Below are 8,353 nucleotides of genomic sequence, written 5' to 3'. Positions count from 1 at the left end.
TATGAGGGTGAGTAAATACTACCAGAATTTGTGGGTGAACTAACCCTTTAAATGTGTGCAAATATTCCTGGAAGTACTTTGAAAGTAAAACCATGTATGAACTCTAATGTATAAGACAAATAACTGTACTTAACATTGAACTGAACAGAACCCCAGTTGTCCTCATTTTCATCACAGAGGCTCACTGTTAACCAGCCTGAAGGTATGTAAACCTTGTACATCATAATATCTTAGATGGAAAAAAATGCTCTTATTAAATCTTGTAGGTATCTATAGGGCATTTCAGAATGTTTGTAGGCACCGCGATACTTCCGGGTGGCAGAACGCGAGCGGCTTCCATTGACTAACTGAAGAGATCCAGCCGGCAACTGAACAGTTACACAGTTAAAATCATTGTTGTTGATCAAAGTTGAATCTATGGCGAAAATATGTTGTGTTTGGGGTTGCGCCACCAGATATACAGCAAAAGGTGTAGGTTTTTTTTATCGATTTCCTTCAGAAAAAAAGTAAATCTATCCAGCAGAACCTGTGGGTGAGGAGGTTAAAGCGAGTGGACGTCGTCAAAAGTGCATGTCGTCTTCTAATTATGAGCCTGAGCCCGATTTAAACCCAACCATTTTAATACGTGGGTCGTTATATAACTGACGTTCTCAACTAACTTAGTTATTTCTATTACTATGTTTCTTTTGAGCGGTGAGTAACTGCTTCTTCATCGTAAATGCTTCTGATTGGCCAATGCCTTCAATAAATCAACACATATGTCTGTGATTGGCTACATCGCTCATCGCTGCAGTCACGTTATAAAAAGAAACTCTGCCATGTAAGTCATTTCTATTTTGTTTTAGTTGTTCTTGTTGCTTTTCTGCAACAGATGAATAGACATGTATTAGTTTTTATTTGTTTTATTCATAGATATTTCTAGTTTGCGGGAGTCCCGCAAATCGTTTTATTCTCCTGCAATCCGCACACACAGAGTGCATTACCGCCCGCACTCGGCCATCAGATCTAGTCCCGCGCCGCGGCCTAGTGCGTTGGGAGTGCACGTCTCTAGATCAAAGAATCTAAGCTTTAATGATCATGTTAACTATGTCTGAATTTCCACCACGTCTGTTCTTGAATCAACTGTTGAAATGTAGATTAGGCTTCTGCCGGCGGTGTGTCTCCCTCCATGCAATTTACTAGTGTTGCCATAGGGACGCTTCGGCTTTTGCCACCCGGAAGAACGTCTATTATTGTTGTGACGTCATGGTGAATTGTCGTATAGCAAGTTTTGCTAGCTTATTTTTTTTAACAATGGCTGAAGAAATTCCGGTTTTATCTGAATATGTAAGGTCACTCACTGTCCGCGATAGTTATTTGAAAAAGTTAACTTTAACGGACAGAACCAGGTTGGTCGACCCATTCACACTCACTCATTGGATGGACGATCTGACAGGATTACCTCTGGTTGAGTGGCCTACCGAGCGTGTATAGTAAAGAGAAACTGAAGGCGTATAAATCCATAGACGCTTATAACTACGTACTGAATGGTCACGCACAAGACTTAAAATACAAAGATTTAACAGATGAGTTTTGTCTCGTACGATCCGAAGTTCTGCCTAGCCAGCGCCAAGGCCAGAAGACGACCATGTACCAGGCTTGGGTCATTGTAAACAGAAGAAACAACTACATCTTGACGGCTAACTGCACTTGCATGGCTGGGTGAGTAAGTTAGCTAATATCAGATTATAATGCTCACATTTGATATTGAATTTAAATGAAAAACTCTTTTGTTGTTAACAGTTATGCTAGCTAATATTGTGTTGTGTTAACTATGTTGGTGTGTTAGTGATGTTGTTGTGTTAGCTATGCTATGAGATGAGCAACAAATGACATTCAGTTTAATGACATAAGTCTAGGGTCTTGCTGCAGCCATGCAGCCACATCTGGAGAATGTCTCTGGAAACAGACAAAGAGAGAGGTTAAACCAGCCAGAGTTAGGGAGATCAACTTCCAGAGGCCCAAAAGACAGTTGACAGCAGCAGTTCCAGCCAAAGTCAGGAGGTTCAGTAGCAGTGCTAGAGGCATGTACCAGAGTAGATAAGGCTTTGTTACTTTAAGATAGAGTTAATAATTAAGCTGAAATTACTAACTGACCAGGTCAAAGCTATTCTGCTAGGTGAATGTTCACTCAGTGTCCAGTCAAACTTTTAAGTGCTTAGTTAAATCTCAACACATTTTATATACGACAAAATTACCAACCAAGAAAGCAATACAATATTGGATGGGGTGTTCCTTTTCGGACTTTATAGAGAAGTGTGGTTTTTCTCACCCTACAGTCATACTACAAACATAACAATGATCTCATAGAATTAGAATATTATGCATTGCCATAGATGCTGTTGTAGCTGAAAAACAACAACAACAAAATGAATTAAATTAAACAAATTTGTGTTAAATATTGTTGTCTTATGTCATATTCTAGAGCTCACAGCAGGGAACTACACTAACCTTTTCCACTGGTGGCACTTGCGCTACTAACTTTTTCAGTTACTGGCGCAAAACATGATTTGGTCGCACAAATTATTTATAGTAAGCCGCACTCTGGATAGTAATGAATAATAATGAAACTGCATTAGGGGTGGAACGGTACAGAAGTCACGGTTGGGTCGGGTTCATACCTTGGTTCAGACATTCAGATGGTTCGGTACGATTTCGGTACAATGGAGTGAAAAGCAAAACAAAAATGCAGAAGGCATTTTTATAAATGTCTTAAGCCTCGTATTTTTTAAGTTGTTTAAGTTTTATTAATAAAGGCATAGAACCAGTTTATTTGTAGTGCACTGACAATAGTTTTATATAATTAGTTTATTAATTAAATTAATAAAAAGACAAAATGACCTTGATATATGTTTGGTAATTGTACTTGAATGAATGTAAAATTAATTTGCAATATTTCAGATCAATATATTTGTTTTCCTTAATTTTAACTAACCCTAACTTTATTTTCATCTGAATTATAAATACATGATTTCCGTATAAAATAATTACCATTAAAACACATTTGATTTTCTTTTTTAATCAATGTAGAATCATACGCAGGACTGTTGGAAAGCTGTGATGACAATAAAATGATAGCTTATAAATATATCTCTGGTTGTTTCTGTTCCACAACATTTTGTATGTCATGTTTGGGGTGTGGGATGAAGAGAGGGATATTTTCAGAAATTATTTAATAAAACATTTAATTTGTCTTCAGTGACAGTGTGTAGTATTAGCCAATCAGGTGTCTTGACGCGAATCACGCGATTATGATTATGAAAAAACTAACGTTAGTCTAAAAAACTGCTAGTGATCATATAACGTTAGTCGATGTCAATATCAGCGCTAGCAATATAATTAGTTAGCTCATGGCAGAGTTTATCAGCCGAACACCATGCTGCCGCCATTTCCTGCCGCCATGCAGGCTCAGATGGTAGCCTATATCAGCCTTTCTCAAAGTGGGTGCCGCGGCACACTGGGGTGCCCCCTGACTGTGTCAGGGGTGCCGCCAAAAAATTACGTAGGCTAAAAAAAAAATAAAAAAAAAAAATAAAAAAAACAACTGACATTTCATATATAAATATATTTGAATTTACATATTAACATTCTTCTTTTTAAACATATGAACGTATTAATAAAATTGTAAATTCATTTTAGATAAATATATAAAATTATTAAGCATAAAAATCCGTCTCGCAAGACACGAAACTTGACGGAAGTGACGCAATCCATAGCAACGCGTTATAGCAACAACACCTCAGACTGACAGAAACGTAAAAATAAACGTAAATTTAGGTCACTTTAGTTACAGCATCATGGATCTTTTTTTTTTTTTTTTTTTTGAAAAGAAAATCCCCCCAAGAACCGGACAGTTTTTCTGTGAAATGGAGCCTCAGCCTACTTCCTCAGTACTGGGGATGCAATATGCCCTCTCCCGTTGTGTCTAATATATGGGATGAAACTATCAAACCAAGGGATGATTCCGCAAACTTAAGACACCTGACCACCTCTCATCCAACCCTGCCAGGATAGGGCGGCTGTGTGCGTCGCACCAGGCTCACGTCTCGATTGTGGTCACCCCCACCCCCGGCTTGTGTGAGCGCGTATACGCGCTGCATGCACGCATGTAGATTGTTCTCCTTCTCTCGTTGTGGATTATTGTTTGTGTGTGTGGGTGTATGTGGGTGTGTGTGTGTGCATGTGCATGGCACGGATAAAAAAAACAAGCACTATGGAAAAACATTCCTGCTTATCTCTGGTGCATTTTTTAACATGCATCTTTTTCTTATTGCATTGTATATATATATATATATATATATATATATATATATATATATAGTTCTCTGGAGTTCTCTATAGAGTTCTCCTGGTCTGGATTTGTTATTGGGTTCTTGTATTGGGCGGTCCACCTCTTACGGTTTTATGGCATTTGTGTCTCTGATTAATTATTTTGTGAATTACTTTGCAAACCTTTGTTTTCAAAGGTACTTTACAGTTTTTATTTTTATTGTTATTTACAGTTCATATTATGCTATGTTCATTACTGTTCTGTCTAACTAAACAAGACATTTGCATTTACATTTGGGTCATGCAGTGTTTTTAAATTATATTTTACACTGGGGTGCCTTGAGATTTTATGCACTTTTGAAAGGTGCCCTGACTGAAAAAAGTTTGAGAAAGGCTGGCCTATATGATTATGATTAGCATGCCTATTATAAAGACACAAACCTTTTACTATCATGTCATTTGAATAATATGCGCGCGATAGAGAGAGAGAGCAAGACAGCGCTTGTGTTGTGTGAAGACGTGATAGTGCGCGCGCGGCCAGGTCACGCTCTCTCTCTCGCTCTCTCTCTCTCAGCTCGTTTGCGCCCTGTCAAACGCATCAGTCATTCTACTCTACAACACTCACCGCGATCAAAAAAGGCTTTGACGGGACAAAAAGCGGACGATCCGACAGGTTTTAGAAGATTAAATACAAACCGAAAGAAACTAAAAAAAAACAGACCCGTCAAAATAGTCAGTGATACATTTGCGACCCATTAAAAATTAGGGTCGCAATGGGATTTCAAAAGGTCGCATATGCGACCAAACTTTCTGTATTTTATTATTCTTTCTTACCAGGTTCTTAAAAATTCCAGTTACAATTAATCACACCAATGTATATACGATCACAGTTGATTCACAATTCATCACAACAATGTAGCATATATATAGTCACATATTATTCACAATTAATAAATAGTTTAGAAAAAACAAGTAAATTCTCAAAGTTACACACAGTAGAGTGAAAGCATATAAATTGTCAGTACATTGTTGTACACACAGACACACAACAACTCAGACATTTCATACATGACATTTCATACTCTCTCTTTTCTGGGCACCACAGATTTACACAAATTGGTTAGAGCACCACACACAATTACCATGTCATCCAAAAGGCTAACTTGGGAAATTGGAATAACAGAATGCAAAATTTTGAAACTTTTCCATCTGCTTATAACTCTCTCTACATGTATTCTCACATGTGACAGTTGTCTGGATAAATCTACTTCACAAGCAGGTAACTGACTCTTTCCTTTGGTGAAATTTGGTATATGCAAAGTGGCACCATAAGCAGCAAGTTCATCCCTGATCAAAAAACCCCTGTCTGCTAAGATTTCATCTTTTGGTTCTAACAAGTGCAAAAATCCTGATTCAAGTGTTATCTGCTTATCTGATACTCTCTCACCCCAGCCCGTGGACAGAAATGAAACTGCCCCAGCAGGTGTTATTCCCACCAGGTACTTAACAGTGTTGTGATGCTTGTAATTGGACCAGGTTTGAGCTCTGGCAGTCAAGTTAGTAGGTCTCTCTATGAATATCTCCGTACAGTCAATTATACACCTGCATCTCTTGAAATGTCGCCTGAAACTTTTGGGCATATTTTTAAGGACAGCACCTTTACTTGGCCATTTAATATTAGATTTCAATATGTCTGCCATTACTGGCAACCAGGACCTTAGAATGTTTGACACTGCTTTGAGAAACTTTGAACCTATATGCAATATCTCTGTTAATGAGCCCCAATCTCAGTTTCATAAGGACGACTAATAGATGATCTTCCAGCATGAGACTTTCAATTTGCTTGTGAACACTGTCCTTTATTTTTGACATTAACCAACTGAAGATGAGTGAAGTTAGCCCAGTGAGAAACAGAAATTGGGCAGCATTGTTTTTGATTGTGGAGAATGAGAAGCGTGATTTCTGAAGCTCCTCTTTCAGTCTTTCATTCTCCTCTTTAAGTTTGTAAAAGTCTTTTCTAATGTTGACATATTCAGTGTTGAGTTGATCATACTTCTCACTGAGGCTGTTGTATGCTGCTTCAGGGACCATAGCCTCAGCTTCTTCCACTGGTTCCTCTGGTTTTAATTGGATCATCATTATCTGGAAGACATTTATGAAAGACAAGTGACAAATCAGTTTGATAAATGTATGTATGACAAAAAAAAAAAACATTTTACTGTGCATAATTTTTTTGAATGTACCATGGCAAGGAGCCTCTTGTTCCACTGTCAAACATTCCCTTTTTCTCTTCCTTTCCAGCCTTAGAAAACCAGAACAAAACAGAGATTTTAGTGAGGACTGCTCACACGAGTTACAGCCTATGGTAACACTCACCTAGCCACATTTAGAAAACTCAATTTCACTTACCTCTCCAGCTTTTCCACAGGTCTGTCATTCTGCTGTTTATAGGAAAACACAGAGGGGATGAAGTCAGTAGTGATGCGCGGGTCGGCTTTTTTTCCAACCCGCGCGTCCCGCTTTTATGAAATTATTTGGCCCGCCCCAGCCCGCACCGCACCATTGTCTCTATTTTTACAACCCGCCCCGCACCCGCGACCGTTAAATAGACATAGTAGCTACTAGGCATTGTAATGTAAATGAAAACAGCCTTTATTTCAGCCTGAAAGTGCTTGGAAACATCGCCCTGTAAACTGGCAACAACAGACGATTATGAATATGAACCATAAATCAGGTCATATTAATAAACATTTTCAACTTTTACAAAGCATCATTTGTATTCATCTAATATATGCTAAACCATTTTTTTATTTCTTAGACCCCCACAAATGTGTCTTGACATGCTGGAAGTGCCCGTTTTGTGGCGCTACTGTTTGTATATTTTTCACACGAGTTGCACTTCAGGTAGCCGAGACAACTGTTGTTTCCTGCTGCAACTACTTCTGAGAACCGCTCCCAAACATTAGATTTAGCAGCCTGACCGTTTTTTCTTTTAATCATTGTAAAAAGGGGCACGAAATCGGTCGAAATAGCGGGGTTCGATTCGTGGTGAAGGTTTCAGGCGCGTTCCGTCTTTTCCAAGCAAAGTGTTTTTTAATTAAATGCAACACATTTAATCTATTAACTCGTTTCATCTGACTCCATAAAATGAAAAGGGTTTATCAATGATATCTGTGCATCATTAAATACACGTTAATGCTTGACTACTCCTTTTAACTTAATGAAAATATAGTCAAAGTCTGTTAGAATAGCCAAATATAAAAAATTTTTATGTCAGGTAAATGTTTTATTACAATTCCACAAGATAATCAATGCAAACCATCAATGTTTCTAGAACAAGGAACTTTACCCAACATATTACATGAGCTGAGCCTCGAAGAGACACAACATCATGGGCTGATCTGAATACAGAAAGGCAGCCCCGAGCTCTCCCGCTGCACCCTTTAAATAGCCAGACCTTACCTGATATGTTAATCACCAGGTTTCAATGGAAAGTTACTGAATCCCCCTACCATGTTTATCGGGGGCAGACCATTTGCTTAAAGTAATTTGCATTCAGACAACAAGGCAGAAGGTGTTAATTCAGAGACCACACTCCTTTGTGTGACAGTGATTCCTAAACTTCTTAAAAACCTTATTACCTTTTCTTTTATTACTTTGGGAATGAGACATTATTACCAGTCACCCTGAGACCATCAAAATCATTCTAAACAATCCTTAAAGGAACACTCCGACTTTTTGGGACTTTAGCCTATTCACCTTACCCCCCAGAGTTAGATAAGTCCATACATACCTTTTTCATCTCCGTGCGTGCTATAAGTCTGTTTGACGCACCCACCGCTAGCCTAGCTTAGCACAAAGACTGGATGTGAATGGTTGCAGCTTTCATACTAATCCAAATGAGTGACAAAATAACGCAAACGTTTTCCTATTTACATGTTGTGGTTTGTATAGTCACAGAGTGTGCAAATATGAAGACCATATGAGACACAGACATCTTTTGACCGTATAAATACTATATTTTCTGAAGGGGAAGCACTGCTAC

The 8,353-nt window shown here is 38.4% G+C and overlaps 1 long non-coding RNA gene across 1 annotated transcript; it reads right to left on the bottom strand.

Moving 5' to 3' along the window:
* Positions 1–6,280: 6,280 nt before the first annotated feature.
* LOC148981318 (uncharacterized) lies at positions 6,281–8,025 on the bottom strand. Its single transcript, XR_016168446.1, has 3 exons — positions 6,718–8,025; positions 6,552–6,610; positions 6,281–6,450 (listed from the first exon to the last, which is right to left on the bottom strand). It is a non-coding gene; the product is annotated as an uncharacterized LOC148981318 (long non-coding RNA).
* Positions 8,026–8,353: the final 328 nt, after the last annotated feature.

This window comes from Pimephales promelas, chromosome 5 (genome assembly GCF_988280905.1).
Source record: "Pimephales promelas chromosome 5, fPimPro1.hap1.1, whole genome shotgun sequence".
NCBI lineage: Eukaryota > Metazoa > Chordata > Actinopteri > Cypriniformes > Leuciscidae > Pimephales > Pimephales promelas.
This window is presented reverse-complemented; position numbering and strand designations above follow the sequence as displayed.